This window comes from Phyllobates terribilis, unplaced genomic scaffold (genome assembly GCF_046119375.1).
Source record: "Phyllobates terribilis strain yellow unplaced genomic scaffold, ASM4611937v1 Scaffold_108__1_contigs__length_5656254, whole genome shotgun sequence".
Lineage (NCBI taxonomy): Eukaryota > Metazoa > Chordata > Amphibia > Anura > Dendrobatidae > Phyllobates > Phyllobates terribilis.
The window spans coordinates 256,541-269,894 of record NW_027362868.1 but is presented as its reverse complement, the minus strand read 5'-3'; the positions used below and the strand labels follow the sequence as shown (position 1 = coordinate 269,894).

Below are 13,354 nucleotides of genomic sequence, written 5' to 3'. Positions count from 1 at the left end.
GCTGATTAATTACCTCTCCTGCTGCTGCTGCTGCTGGCTGTCCAGCAGCAGACTGAAGGTGGCTGCTGCTGTGCGCAGGTATATAAAGGCTCAGAGCCTATTATGACACGCGCAGCCAGCGTTCCATTGCCACATTCCGTCTACTGCAGGCGGGATACCTGGATGGCTGAATGTCACTGAGAAGCTCACAGAGACCGCCATAAGCAACAGTTTAAAAGAATGCCACAGACTAATCAACCAAACTTTTTGGGTTGGTTTCTCTTTTATAGTCTGCAGGCATTAAATGAAAGAAGTCAGTGTTCCAGCAGAGGGAGACAACGTTTCAGAAAAGGCATTGTAGCAAACCAAAAAAGAAATTTTAAGCGCAGCAGAGTAACCAGCTCACATACCTGTTAGCTCAGGTGAGTTTAAAAGGCTGCTGTTGATAACAAGGGCATTTGCTAAATAGATGGTGTGTGTGCAACAATATACTGAAAGGTCAATTATATTGTGCAGCTTATCTCACCACCTGTAGTTATTTAGGTGAAAGCTCCAAAATGCTTGCCTAATATGTCTGTTTATCCAAAAGGAAGTATAGAGGGAGAGCTAGATAGATAGCATTGCATTACATTACATTACATGGCAATGCAATGCACAGTTGCTGAAGTTGAACCAAAATGAGCTTGTCATCTGGCTTCTGCAACTTTTAACATGAAAAATCCAATGAGGAGAAGAAAAGCAAAGCCAAAGAGTCCATCCCAAAATCCGACAAACAAGCAAAATGAACAAAAAGCATTGAATTCAATTCTTTCTGATTTTAGAAACTGCATTAAAGAAGGGGTGCACCGGTCCTGGAGATACTGCAATACCAGGTCAATGCGTGGAGTGGACAGAGCAAGCTCTTTTTCCATCTCCCTGTTCTAAAAATCCATTTAATATATGGTCCCCAGATAGGGGACGTATCAGATATTAAACTGATAAGAACAGATACTACACTTGATCTTAGCCAAAAGGCCGAGAAGCGATAACCAGAATTGGTTTCCGACTACGGTGCCACCCAAGGATTCTGAAAAGTCCATTTGTGGAGATGGCCACCTGGACTCCCGTTAAGAAGACATGCTGTCAACCTCTAGATCCCTCACATGCCTGCACTTTTCGGCTTGCTGCTGCTGCAATCCACGCGTTTTAGATCTGCATAACTCCACCTCTTTTAGCACAGTACCCTCAACCCCCGGCTGTTCCCACCCGCCTCAACACCGTTGGAAGGGAGGAGAACCAATTAAGGCGGGGGGGGGGTGGAACGAGCAGCTGTCTACCCTTAGCAGGAGGGTTGCTGATTAATTACCTCTCCTGCTGCTGCTGCTGCTGGCTGTCCAGCAGCAGACTGAAGGTGGCTGCTGCTGTGCGCAGGTATATAAAGGCTCAGAGCCTATTATGACACGCGCAGCCAGCGTTCCATTGCCACATTCCGTCTACTGCAGGCGGGATACCTGGATGGCTGAATGTCACTGAGAAGCTCACAGAGACCGCCATAAGCAACAGTTTAAAAGAATGCCACAGACTAATCAACCAAACTTTTTGGGTTGGTTTCTCTTTTATAGTCTGCAGGCATTAAATGAAAGAAGTCAGTGTTCCAGCAGAGGGAGACAACGTTTCAGAAAAGGCATTGTAGCAAACCAAAAAAGAAATTTTAAGCGCAGCAGAGTAACCAGCTCACATACCTGTTAGCTCAGGTGAGTTTAAAAGGCTGCTGTTGATAACAAGGGCATTTGCTAAATAGATGGTGTGTGTGCAACAATATACTGAAAGGTCAATTAAATTGTGCAGCTTATCTCACCACCTGTAGTTATTTAGGTGAAAGCTCCAAAATGCTTGCCTAATATGTCTGTTTATCCAAAAGGAAGTATAGAGGGAGAGCTAGATTGATAGCATTGCTTTACATTACATTACATGGCAATGCAATGCACAGTTGCTGAAGTTGAACCAAAATGAGCTTGTCATCTGGCTTCTGCAACTTTTAACATGAAAAATCCAATGAGGAGAAGAAAAGCAAAGCCAAAGAGTCCATCCCAAAATCCGACAAACAAGCAAAATGAACAAAAAGCATTGAATTCAATTCTTTCTGATTTTAGAAACTGCATTAAAGAAGGGGTGCACCGGTCCTGGAGATACTGCAATACCAGGTCAATGCGTGGAGTGGACAGAGCAAGCTCTTTTTCCATCTCCCTGTTCTAAAAATCCATTTAATATATGGTCCCCAGATAGGGGACGTATCAGATATTAAACTGATAAGAACAGATACTACACTTGATCTTAGCCAAAAGGCCGAGAAGCGATAACCAGAATTGGCTTCCGACTACGGTGCCACCCAAGGATTCTGAAAAGTCCATTTGTGGAGATGGCCACCTGGACTCCCGTTAAGAAGACATGCTGTCAACCTCTAGATCCCTCACATGCCTGCACTTTTCGGCTTGCTGCTGCTGCAATCCACGCGTTTTAGATCTGCATAACTCCACCTCTTTTAGCACAGTACCCTCAATCCCCGGCTGTTCCCACCCGCCTCAACACCGTTGGAAGGGAGGAGAACCAATTAAGGCGGGGGGGGGGTGGAACGAGCAGCTGTCTACCCTTAGCAGGAGGGTTGCTGATTAATTACCTCTCCTGCTGCTGCTGCTGCTGGCTGTCCAGCAGCAGACTGAAGGTGGCTGCTGCTGTGCGCAGGTATATAAAGGCTCAGAGCCTATTATGACACGCGCAGCCAGCGTTCCATTGCCACATTCCGTCTACTGCAGGCGGGATACCTGGATGGCTGAATGTCACTGAGAAGCTCACAGAGACCGCCATAAGCAACAGTTTAAAAGAATGCCACAGACTAATCAACCAAACTTTTTGGGTTGGTTTCTCTTTTATAGTCTGCAGGCATTAAATGAAAGAAGTCAGTGTTCCAGCAGAGGGAGACAACGTTTCAGAAAAGGCATTGTAGCAAACCAAAAAAGAAATTTTAAGCGCAGCAGAGTAACCAGCTCACATACCTGTTAGCTCAGGTGAGTTTAAAAGGCTGCTGTTGATAACAAGGGCATTTGCTAAATAGATGGTGTGTGTGCAACAATATACTGAAAGGTCAATTATATTGTGCAGCTTATCTCACCACCTGTAGTTATTTAGGTGAAAGCTCCAAAATGCTTGCCTAATATGTCTGTTTATCCAAAAGGAAGTATAGAGGGAGAGCTAGATAGATAGCATTGCATTACATTACATTACATGGCAATGCAATGCACAGTTGCTGAAGTTGAACCAAAATGAGCTTGTCATCTGGCTTCTGCAACTTTTAACATGAAAAATCCAATGAGGAGAAGAAAAGCAAAGCCAAAGAGTCCATCCCAAAATCCGACAAACAAGCAAAATGAACAAAAAGCATTGAATTCAATTCTTTCTGATTTTAGAAACTGCATTAAAGAAGGGGTGCACCGGTCCTGGAGATACTGCAATACCAGGTCAATGCGTGGAGTGGACAGAGCAAGCTCTTTTTCCATCTCCCTGTTCTAAAAATCCATTTAATATATGGTCCCCAGATAGGGGACGTATCAGATATTAAACTGATAAGAACAGATACTACACTTGATCTTAGCCAAAAGGCCGAGAAGCGATAACCAGAATTGGTTTCCGACTACGGTGCCACCCAAGGATTCTGAAAAGTCCATTTGTGGAGATGGCCACCTGGACTCCCGTTAAGAAGACATGCTGTCAACCTCTAGATCCCTCACATGCCTGCACTTTTCGGCTTGCTGCTGCTGCAATCCACGCGTTTTAGATCTGCATAACTCCACCTCTTTTAGCACAGTACCCTCAACCCCCGGCTGTTCCCACCCGCCTCAACACCGTTGGAAGGGAGGAGAACCAATTAAGGCGGGGGGGGGGTGGAACGAGCAGCTGTCTACCCTTAGCAGGAGGGTTGCTGATTAATTACCTCTCCTGCTGCTGCTGCTGCTGGCTGTCCAGCAGCAGACTGAAGGTGGCTGCTGCTGTGCGCAGGTATATAAAGGCTCAGAGCCTATTATGACACGCGCAGCCAGCGTTCCATTGCCACATTCCGTCTACTGCAGGCGGGATACCTGGATGGCTGAATGTCACTGAGAAGCTCACAGAGACCGCCATAAGCAACAGTTTAAAAGAATGCCACAGACTAATCAACCAAACTTTTTGGGTTGGTTTCTCTTTTATAGTCTGCAGGCATTAAATGAAAGAAGTCAGTGTTCCAGCAGAGGGAGACAACGTTTCAGAAAAGGCATTGTAGCAAACCAAAAAAGAAATTTTAAGCGCAGCAGAGTAACCAGCTCACATACCTGTTAGCTCAGGTGAGTTTAAAAGGCTGCTGTTGATAACAAGGGCATTTGCTAAATAGATGGTGTGTGTGCAACAATATACTGAAAGGTCAATTATATTGTGCAGCTTATCTCACCACCTGTAGTTATTTAGGTGAAAGCTCCAAAATGCTTGCCTAATATGTCTGTTTATCCAAAAGGAAGTATAGAGGGAGAGCTAGATAGATAGCATTGCATTACATTACATTACATGGCAATGCAATGCACAGTTGCTGAAGTTGAACCAAAATGAGCTTGTCATCTGGCTTCTGCAACTTTTAACATGAAAAATCCAATGAGGAGAAGAAAAGCAAAGCCAAAGAGTCCATCCCAAAATCCGACAAACAAGCAAAATGAACAAAAAGCATTGAATTCAATTCTTTCTGATTTTAGAAACTGCATTAAAGAAGGGGTGCACCGGTCCTGGAGATACTGCAATACCAGGTCAATGCGTGGAGTGGACAGAGCAAGCTCTTTTTCCATCTCCCTGTTCTAAAAATCCATTTAATATATGGTCCCCAGATAGGGGACGTATCAGATATTAAACTGATAAGAACAGATACTACACTTGATCTTAGCCAAAAGGCCGAGAAGCGATAACCAGAATTGGTTTCCGACTACGGTGCCACCCAAGGATTCTGAAAAGTCCATTTGTGGAGATGGCCACCTGGACTCCCGTTAAGAAGACATGCTGTCAACCTCTAGATCCCTCACATGCCTGCACTTTTCGGCTTGCTGCTGCTGCAATCCACGCGTTTTAGATCTGCATAACTCCACCTCTTTTAGCACAGTACCCTCAACCCCCGGCTGTTCCCACCCGCCTCAACACCGTTGGAAGGGAGGAGAACCAATTAAGGCGGGGGGGGGGTGGAACGAGCAGCTGTCTACCCTTAGCAGGAGGGTTGCTGATTAATTACCTCTCCTGCTGCTGCTGCTGCTGGCTGTCCAGCAGCAGACTGAAGGTGGCTGCTGCTGTGCGCAGGTATATAAAGGCTCAGAGCCTATTATGACACGCGCAGCCAGCGTTCCATTGCCACATTCCGTCTACTGCAGGCGGGATACCTGGATGGCTGAATGTCACTGAGAAGCTCACAGAGACCGCCATAAGCAACAGTTTAAAAGAATGCCACAGACTAATCAACCAAACTTTTTGGGTTGGTTTCTCTTTTATAGTCTGCAGGCATTAAATGAAAGAAGTCAGTGTTCCAGCAGAGGGAGACAACGTTTCAGAAAAGGCATTGTAGCAAACCAAAAAAGAAATTTTAAGCGCAGCAGAGTAACCAGCTCACATACCTGTTAGCTCAGGTGAGTTTAAAAGGCTGCTGTTGATAACAAGGGCATTTGCTAAATAGATGGTGTGTGTGCAACAATATACTGAAAGGTCAATTATATTGTGCAGCTTATCTCACCACCTGTAGTTATTTAGGTGAAAGCTCCAAAATGCTTGCCTAATATGTCTGTTTATCCAAAAGGAAGTATAGAGGGAGAGCTAGATAGATAGCATTGCATTACATTACATTACATGGCAATGCAATGCACAGTTGCTGAAGTTGAACCAAAATGAGCTTGTCATCTGGCTTCTGCAACTTTTAACATGAAAAATCCAATGAGGAGAAGAAAAGCAAAGCCAAAGAGTCCATCCCAAAATCCGACAAACAAGCAAAATGAACAAAAAGCATTGAATTCAATTCTTTCTGATTTTAGAAACTGCATTAAAGAAGGGGTGCACCGGTCCTGGAGATACTGCAATACCAGGTCAATGCGTGGAGTGGACAGAGCAAGCTCTTTTTCCATCTCCCTGTTCTAAAAATCCATTTAATATATGGTCCCCAGATAGGGGACGTATCAGATATTAAACTGATAAGAACAGATACTACACTTGATCTTAGCCAAAAGGCCGAGAAGCGATAACCAGAATTGGTTTCCGACTACTGTGCCACCCAAGGATTCTGAAAAGTCCATTTGTGGAGATGGCCACCTGGACTCCCGTTAAGAAGACATGCTGTCAACCTCTAGATCCCTCACATGCCTGCACTTTTCGGCTTGCTGCTGCTGCAATCCACGCGTTTTAGATCTGCATAATTCCACCTCTTTTAGCACAGTACCCTCAACCCCCGGCTGTTCCCACCCGCCTCAACACCGTTGGAAGGGAGGAGAACCAATTAAGGCGGGGGGGGGGGGGTGGAACGAGCAGCTGTCTACCCTTAGCAGGAGGGTTGCTGATTAATTACCTCTCCTGGTGCTGCTGCTGCTGGCTGTCCAGCAGCAGACTGAAGGTGGCTGCTGCTGTGCGCAGGTATATAAAGGCTCAGAGCCTATTATGACACGCGCAGCCAGCGTTCCATTGCCACATTCCGTCTACTGCAGGCGGGATACCTGGATGGCTGAATGTCACTGAGAAGCTCACAGAGACCGCCATAAGCAACAGTTTAAAAGAATGCCACAGACTAATCAACCAAACTTTTTGGGTTGGTTTCTCTTTTATAGTCTGCAGGCATTAAATGAAAGAAGTCAGTGTTCCAGCAGAGGGAGACAACGTTTCAGAAAAGGCATTGTAGCAAACCAAAAAAGAAATTTTAAGCGCAGCAGAGTAACCAGCTCACATACCTGTTAGCTCAGGTGAGTTTAAAAGGCTGCTGTTGATAACAAGGGCATTTGCTAAATAGATGGTGTGTGTGCAACAATATACTGAAAGGTCAATTATATTGTGCAGCTTATCTCACCACCTGTAGTTATTTAGGTGAAAGCTCCAAAATGCTTGCCTAATATGTCTGTTTATCCAAAAGGAAGTATAGAGGGAGAGCTAGATAGATAGCATTGCATTACATTACATTACATGGCAATGCAATGCACAGTTGCTGAAGTTGAACCAAAATGAGCTTGTCATCTGGCTTCTGCAACTTTTAACATGAAAAATCCAATGAGGAGAAGAAAAGCAAAGCCAAAGAGTCCATCCCAAAATCCGACAAACAAGCAAAATGAACAAAAAGCATTGAATTCAATTCTTTCTGATTTTAGAAACTGCATTAAAGAAGGGGTGCACCGGTCCTGGAGATACTGCAATACCAGGTCAATGCGTGGAGTGGACAGAGCAAGCTCTTTTTCCATCTCCCTGTTCTAAAAATCCATTTAATATATGGTCCCCAGATAGGGGACGTATCAGATTTTAAACTGATAAGAACAGATACTACACTTGATCTTAGCCAAAAGGCCGAGAAGCGATAACCAGAATTGGTTTCCGACTACGGTGCCACCCAAGGATTCTGAAAAGTCCATTTGTGGAGATGGCCACCTGGACTCCCGTTAAGAAGACATGCTGTCAACCTCTAGATCCCTCACATGCCTGCACTTTTCGGCTTGCTGCTGCTGCAATCCACGCGTTTTAGATCTGCATAACTCCACCTCTTTTAGCACAGTACCCTCAACCCCCGGCTGTTCCCACCCGCCTCAACACCGTTGCAAGGGAGGAGAACCAATTAAGGCGGGGGGGGGGGGGTGGAACGAGCAGCTGTCTACCCTTAGCAGGAGGGTTGCTGATTAATTACCTCTCCTGCTGCTGCTGCTGCTGGCTGTCCAGCAGCAGACTGAAGGTGGCTGCTGCTGTGCGCAGGTATATAAAGGCTCAGAGCCTATTATGACACGCGCAGCCAGCGTTCCATTGCCACATTCCGTCTACTGCAGGCGGGATACCTGGATGGCTGAATGTCACTGAGAAGCTCACAGAGACCGCCATAAGCAACAGTTTAAAAGAATGCCACAGACTAATCAACCAAACTTTTTGGGTTGGTTTCTCTTTTATAGTCTGCAGGCATTAAATGAAAGAAGTCAGTGTTCCAGCAGAGGGAGACAACGTTTCAGAAAAGGCATTGTAGCAAACCAAAAAAGAAATTTTAAGCGCAGCAGAGTAACCAGCTCACATACCTGTTAGCTCAGGTGAGTTTAAAAGGCTGCTGTTGATAACAAGGGCATTTGCTAAATAGATGGTGTGTGTGCAACAATATACTGAAAGGTCAATTATATTGTGCAGCTTATCTCACCACCTGTAGTTATTTAGGTGAAAGCTCCAAAATGCTTGCCTAATATGTCTGTTTATCCAAAAGGAAGTATAGAGGGAGAGCTAGATAGATAGCATTGCATTACATTACATTACATGGCAATGCAATGCACAGTTGCTGAAGTTGAACCAAAATGAGCTTGTCATCTGGCTTCTGCAACTTTTAACATGAAAAATCCAATGAGGAGAAGAAAAGCAAAGCCAAAGAGTCCATCCCAAAATCCGACAAACAAGCAAAATGAACAAAAAGCATTGAATTCAATTCTTTCTGATTTTAGAAACTGCATTAAAGAAGGGGTGCACCGGTCCTGGAGATACTGCAATACCAGGTCAATGCGTGGAGTGGACAGAGCAAGCTCTTTTTCCATCTCCCTGTTCTAAAAATCCATTTAATATATGGTCCCCAGATAGGGGACGTATCAGATATTAAACTGATAAGAACAGATACTACACTTGATCTTAGCCAAAAGGCCGAGAAGCGATAACCAGAATTGGTTTCCGACTACTGTGCCACCCAAGGATTCTGAAAAGTCCATTTGTGGAGATGGCCACCTGGACTCCCGTTAAGAAGACATGCTGTCAACCTCTAGATCCCTCACATGCCTGCACTTTTCGGCTTGCTGCTGCTGCAATCCACGCGTTTTAGATCTGCATAATTCCACCTCTTTTAGCACAGTACCCTCAACCCCCGGCTGTTCCCACCCGCCTCAACACCGTTGGAAGGGAGGAGAACCAATTAAGGCGGGGGGGGGGGGTGGAACGAGCAGCTGTCTACCCTTAGCAGGAGGGTTGCTGATTAATTACCTCTCCTGGTGCTGCTGCTGCTGGCTGTCCAGCAGCAGACTGAAGGTGGCTGCTGCTGTGCGCAGGTATATAAAGGCTCAGAGCCTATTATGACACGCGCAGCCAGCGTTCCATTGCCACATTCCGTCTACTGCAGGCGGGATACCTGGATGGCTGAATGTCACTGAGAAGCTCACAGAGACCGCCATAAGCAACAGTTTAAAAGAATGCCACAGACTAATCAACCAAACTTTTTGGGTTGGTTTCTCTTTTATAGTCTGCAGGCATTAAATGAAAGAAGTCAGTGTTCCAGCAGAGGGAGACAACGTTTCAGAAAAGGCATTGTAGCAAACCAAAAAAGAAATTTTAAGCGCAGCAGAGTAACCAGCTCACATACCTGTTAGCTCAGGTGAGTTTAAAAGGCTGCTGTTGATAACAAGGGCATTTGCTAAATAGATGGTGTGTGTGCAACAATATACTGAAAGGTCAATTATATTGTGCAGCTTATCTCACCACCTGTAGTTATTTAGGTGAAAGCTCCAAAATGCTTGCCTAATATGTCTGTTTATCCAAAAGGAAGTATAGAGGGAGAGCTAGATAGATAGCATTGCATTACATTACATTACATGGCAATGCAATGCACAGTTGCTGAAGTTGAACCAAAATGAGCTTGTCATCTGGCTTCTGCAACTTTTAACATGAAAAATCCAATGAGGAGAAGAAAAGCAAAGCCAAAGAGTCCATCCCAAAATCCGACAAACAAGCAAAATGAACAAAAAGCATTGAATTCAATTCTTTCTGATTTTAGAAACTGCATTAAAGAAGGGGTGCACCGGTCCTGGAGATACTGCAATACCAGGTCAATGCGTGGAGTGGACAGAGCAAGCTCTTTTTCCATCTCCCTGTTCTAAAAATCCATTTAATATATGGTCCCCAGATAGGGGACGTATCAGATTTTAAACTGATAAGAACAGATACTACACTTGATCTTAGCCAAAAGGCCGAGAAGCGATAACCAGAATTGGTTTCCGACTACGGTGCCACCCAAGGATTCTGAAAAGTCCATTTGTGGAGATGGCCACCTGGACTCCCGTTAAGAAGACATGCTGTCAACCTCTAGATCCCTCACATGCCTGCACTTTTCGGCTTGCTGCTGCTGCAATCCACGCGTTTTAGATCTGCATAACTCCACCTCTTTTAGCACAGTACCCTCAACCCCCGGCTGTTCCCACCCGCCTCAACACCGTTGCAAGGGAGGAGAACCAATTAAGGCGGGGGGGGGGGGGTGGAACGAGCAGCTGTCTACCCTTAGCAGGAGGGTTGCTGATTAATTACCTCTCCTGCTGCTGCTGCTGCTGGCTGTCCAGCAGCAGACTGAAGGTGGCTGCTGCTGTGCGCAGGTATATAAAGGCTCAGAGCCTATTATGACACGCGCAGCCAGCGTTCCATTGCCACATTCCGTCTACTGCAGGCGGGATACCTGGATGGCTGAATGTCACTGAGAAGCTCACAGAGACCGCCATAAGCAACAGTTTAAAAGAATGCCACAGACTAATCAACCAAACTTTTTGGGTTGGTTTCTCTTTTATAGTCTGCAGGCATTAAATGAAAGAAGTCAGTGTTCCAGCAGAGGGAGACAACGTTTCAGAAAAGGCATTGTAGCAAACCAAAAAAGAAATTTTAAGCGCAGCAGAGTAACCAGCTCACATACCTGTTAGCTCAGGTGAGTTTAAAAGGCTGCTGTTGATAACAAGGGCATTTGCTAAATAGATGGTGTGTGTGCAACAATATACTGAAAGGTCAATTATATTGTGCAGCTTATCTCACCACCTGTAGTTATTTAGGTGAAAGCTCCAAAATGCTTGCCTAATATGTCTGTTTATCCAAAAGGAAGTATAGAGGGAGAGCTAGATAGATAGCATTGCATTACATTACATTACATGGCAATGCAATGCACAGTTGCTGAAGTTGAACCAAAATGAGCTTGTCATCTGGCTTCTGCAACTTTTAACATGAAAAATCCAATGAGGAGAAGAAAAGCAAAGCCAAAGAGTCCATCCCAAAATCCGACAAACAAGCAAAATGAACAAAAAGCATTGAATTCAATTCTTTCTGATTTTAGAAACTGCATTAAAGAAGGGGTGCACCGGTCCTGGAGATACTGCAATACCAGGTCAATGCGTGGAGTGGACAGAGCAAGCTCTTTTTCCATCTCCCTGTTCTAAAAATCCATTTAATATATGGTCCCCAGATAGGGGACGTATCAGATATTAAACTGATAAGAACAGATACTACACTTGATCTTAGCCAAAAGGCCGAGAAGCGATAACCAGAATTGGTTTCCGACTACGGTGCCACCCAAGGATTCTGAAAAGTCCATTTGTGGAGATGGCCACCTGGACTCCCGTTAAGAAGACATGCTGTCAACCTCTAGATCCCTCACATGCCTGCACTTTTCGGCTTGCTGCTGCTGCAATCCACGCGTTTTAGATCTGCATAACTCCACCTCTTTTAGCACAGTACCCTCAACCCCCGGCTGTTCCCACCCGCCTCAACACCGTTGGAAGGGAGGAGAACCAATTAAGGCGGGGGGGTGGGGTGGAACGAGCAGCTGTCTACCCTTAGCAGGAGGGTTGCTGATTAATTACCTCTCCTGCTGCTGCTGCTGCTGGCTGTCCAGCAGCAGACTGAAGGTGGCTGCTGCTGTGCGCAGGTATATAAAGGCTCAGAGCCTATTATGACATGCGCAGCCAGCGTTCCATTGCCACATTCCGTCTACTGCAGGCGGGATACCTGGATGGCTGAATGTCACTGAGAAGATCACAGAGACCGCCATAAGCAACAGTTTAAAAGAATGCCACAGACTAATCAACCAAACTTTTTGGGTTTGTTTCTCTTTTATAGTCTGCAGGCATTAAATGAAAGAAGTCAGTGTTCCAGCAGAGGGAGACAACGTTTCAGAAAAGGCATTGTAGCAAACCAAAAAAGAAATTTTAAGCGCAGCAGAGTAACCAGCTCACATACCTGTTAGCTCAGGTGAGTTTAAAAGGCTGCTGTTGATAACAAGGGCATTTGCTAAATAGATGGTGTGTGTGCAACAATATACTGAAAGGTCAATTATATTGTGCAGCTTATCTCACCACCTGTAGTTATTTAGGTGAAAGCTCCAAAATGCTTGCCTAATATGTCTGTTTATCCAAAAGGAAGTATAGAGGGAGAGCTAGATAGATAGCATTGCATTACATTACATTACATGGCAATGCAATGCACAGTTGCTGAAGTTGAACCAAAATGAGCTTGTCATCTGGCTTCTGCAACTTTTAACATGAAAAATCCAATGAGGAGAAGAAAAGCAAAGCCAAAGAGTCCATCCCAAAATCCGACAAACAAGCAAAATGAACAAAAAGCATTGAATTCAATTCTTTCTGATTTTAGAAACTGCATTAAAGAAGGGGTGCACCGGTCCTGGAGATACTGCAATACCAGGTCAATGCGTGGAGTGGACAGAGCAAGCTCTTTTTCCATCTCCCTGTTCTAAAAATCCATTTAATATATGGTCCCCAGATAGGGGACGTATCAGATATTAAACTGATAAGAACAGATACTACACTTGATCTTAGCCAAAAGGCCGAGAAGCGATAACCAGAATTGGTTTCCGACTACGGTGCCACCCAAGGATTCTGAAAAGTCCATTTGTGGAGATGGCCACCTGGACTCCCGTTAAGAAGACATGCTGTCAACCTCTAGATCCCTCACATGCCTGCACTTTTCGGCTTGCTGCTGCTGCAATCCACGCGTTTTAGATCTGCATAACTCCACCTCTTTTAGCACAGTACCCTCAACCCCCGGCTGTTCCCACCCGCCTCAACACCGTTGGAAGGGAGGAGAACCAATTAAGGCGGGGGGGTGGGGTGGAACGAGCAGCTGTCTACCCTTAGCAGGAGGGTTGCTGATTAATTACCTCTCCTGCTGCTGCTGCTGCTGGCTGTCCAGCAGCAGACTGAAGGTGGCTGCTGCTGTGCGCAGGTATATAAAGGCTCAGAGCCTATTATGACATGCGCAGCCAGCGTTCCATTGCCACATTCCGTCTACTGCAGGCGGGATACCTGGATGGCTGAATGTCACTGAGAAGATCACAGAGACCGCCATAAGCAACAGTTTAAAAGAATGCCACAGA

General features: G+C 45.3%; 10 non-coding genes across 10 annotated transcripts; all 10 read right to left on the bottom strand.

Annotated features, from left to right (window-relative positions):
• Nucleotides 1-814: 814 nt before the first annotated feature.
• On the bottom strand, nucleotides 815-1,005 carry LOC141200363 (U2 spliceosomal RNA). The gene has a single exon (XR_012272085.1). It is a non-coding gene; the product is annotated as a U2 spliceosomal RNA (small nuclear RNA).
• Nucleotides 1,006-2,125: 1,120 nt separating this feature from the next.
• Nucleotides 2,126-2,316, bottom strand: LOC141200352 (U2 spliceosomal RNA). Its single transcript, XR_012272074.1, has one exon. It is a non-coding gene; the product is annotated as a U2 spliceosomal RNA (small nuclear RNA).
• Nucleotides 2,317-3,436: 1,120 nt separating this feature from the next.
• On the bottom strand, nucleotides 3,437-3,627 carry LOC141200340 (U2 spliceosomal RNA). The gene has a single exon (XR_012272063.1). It is a non-coding gene; the product is annotated as a U2 spliceosomal RNA (small nuclear RNA).
• Nucleotides 3,628-4,747: 1,120 nt separating this feature from the next.
• On the bottom strand, nucleotides 4,748-4,938 carry LOC141200329 (U2 spliceosomal RNA). The gene has a single exon (XR_012272052.1). It is a non-coding gene; the product is annotated as a U2 spliceosomal RNA (small nuclear RNA).
• Nucleotides 4,939-6,058: 1,120 nt separating this feature from the next.
• On the bottom strand, nucleotides 6,059-6,249 carry LOC141200317 (U2 spliceosomal RNA). The gene has a single exon (XR_012272041.1). It is a non-coding gene; the product is annotated as a U2 spliceosomal RNA (small nuclear RNA).
• Nucleotides 6,250-7,372: 1,123 nt separating this feature from the next.
• LOC141200359 (U2 spliceosomal RNA) lies at nucleotides 7,373-7,563 on the bottom strand. The gene has a single exon (XR_012272081.1). It is a non-coding gene; the product is annotated as a U2 spliceosomal RNA (small nuclear RNA).
• Nucleotides 7,564-8,686: 1,123 nt separating this feature from the next.
• LOC141200305 (U2 spliceosomal RNA) lies at nucleotides 8,687-8,877 on the bottom strand. The gene has a single exon (XR_012272029.1). It is a non-coding gene; the product is annotated as a U2 spliceosomal RNA (small nuclear RNA).
• Nucleotides 8,878-9,999: 1,122 nt separating this feature from the next.
• On the bottom strand, nucleotides 10,000-10,190 carry LOC141200358 (U2 spliceosomal RNA). Its single transcript, XR_012272080.1, has one exon. It is a non-coding gene; the product is annotated as a U2 spliceosomal RNA (small nuclear RNA).
• A 1,123-nt stretch (nucleotides 10,191-11,313) lies between these two features.
• LOC141200294 (U2 spliceosomal RNA) lies at nucleotides 11,314-11,504 on the bottom strand. Its single transcript, XR_012272018.1, has one exon. It is a non-coding gene; the product is annotated as a U2 spliceosomal RNA (small nuclear RNA).
• Nucleotides 11,505-12,626: 1,122 nt separating this feature from the next.
• Nucleotides 12,627-12,817, bottom strand: LOC141200282 (U2 spliceosomal RNA). The gene has a single exon (XR_012272007.1). It is a non-coding gene; the product is annotated as a U2 spliceosomal RNA (small nuclear RNA).
• Between the last annotated feature and the right edge of the window lie 537 nt (nucleotides 12,818-13,354).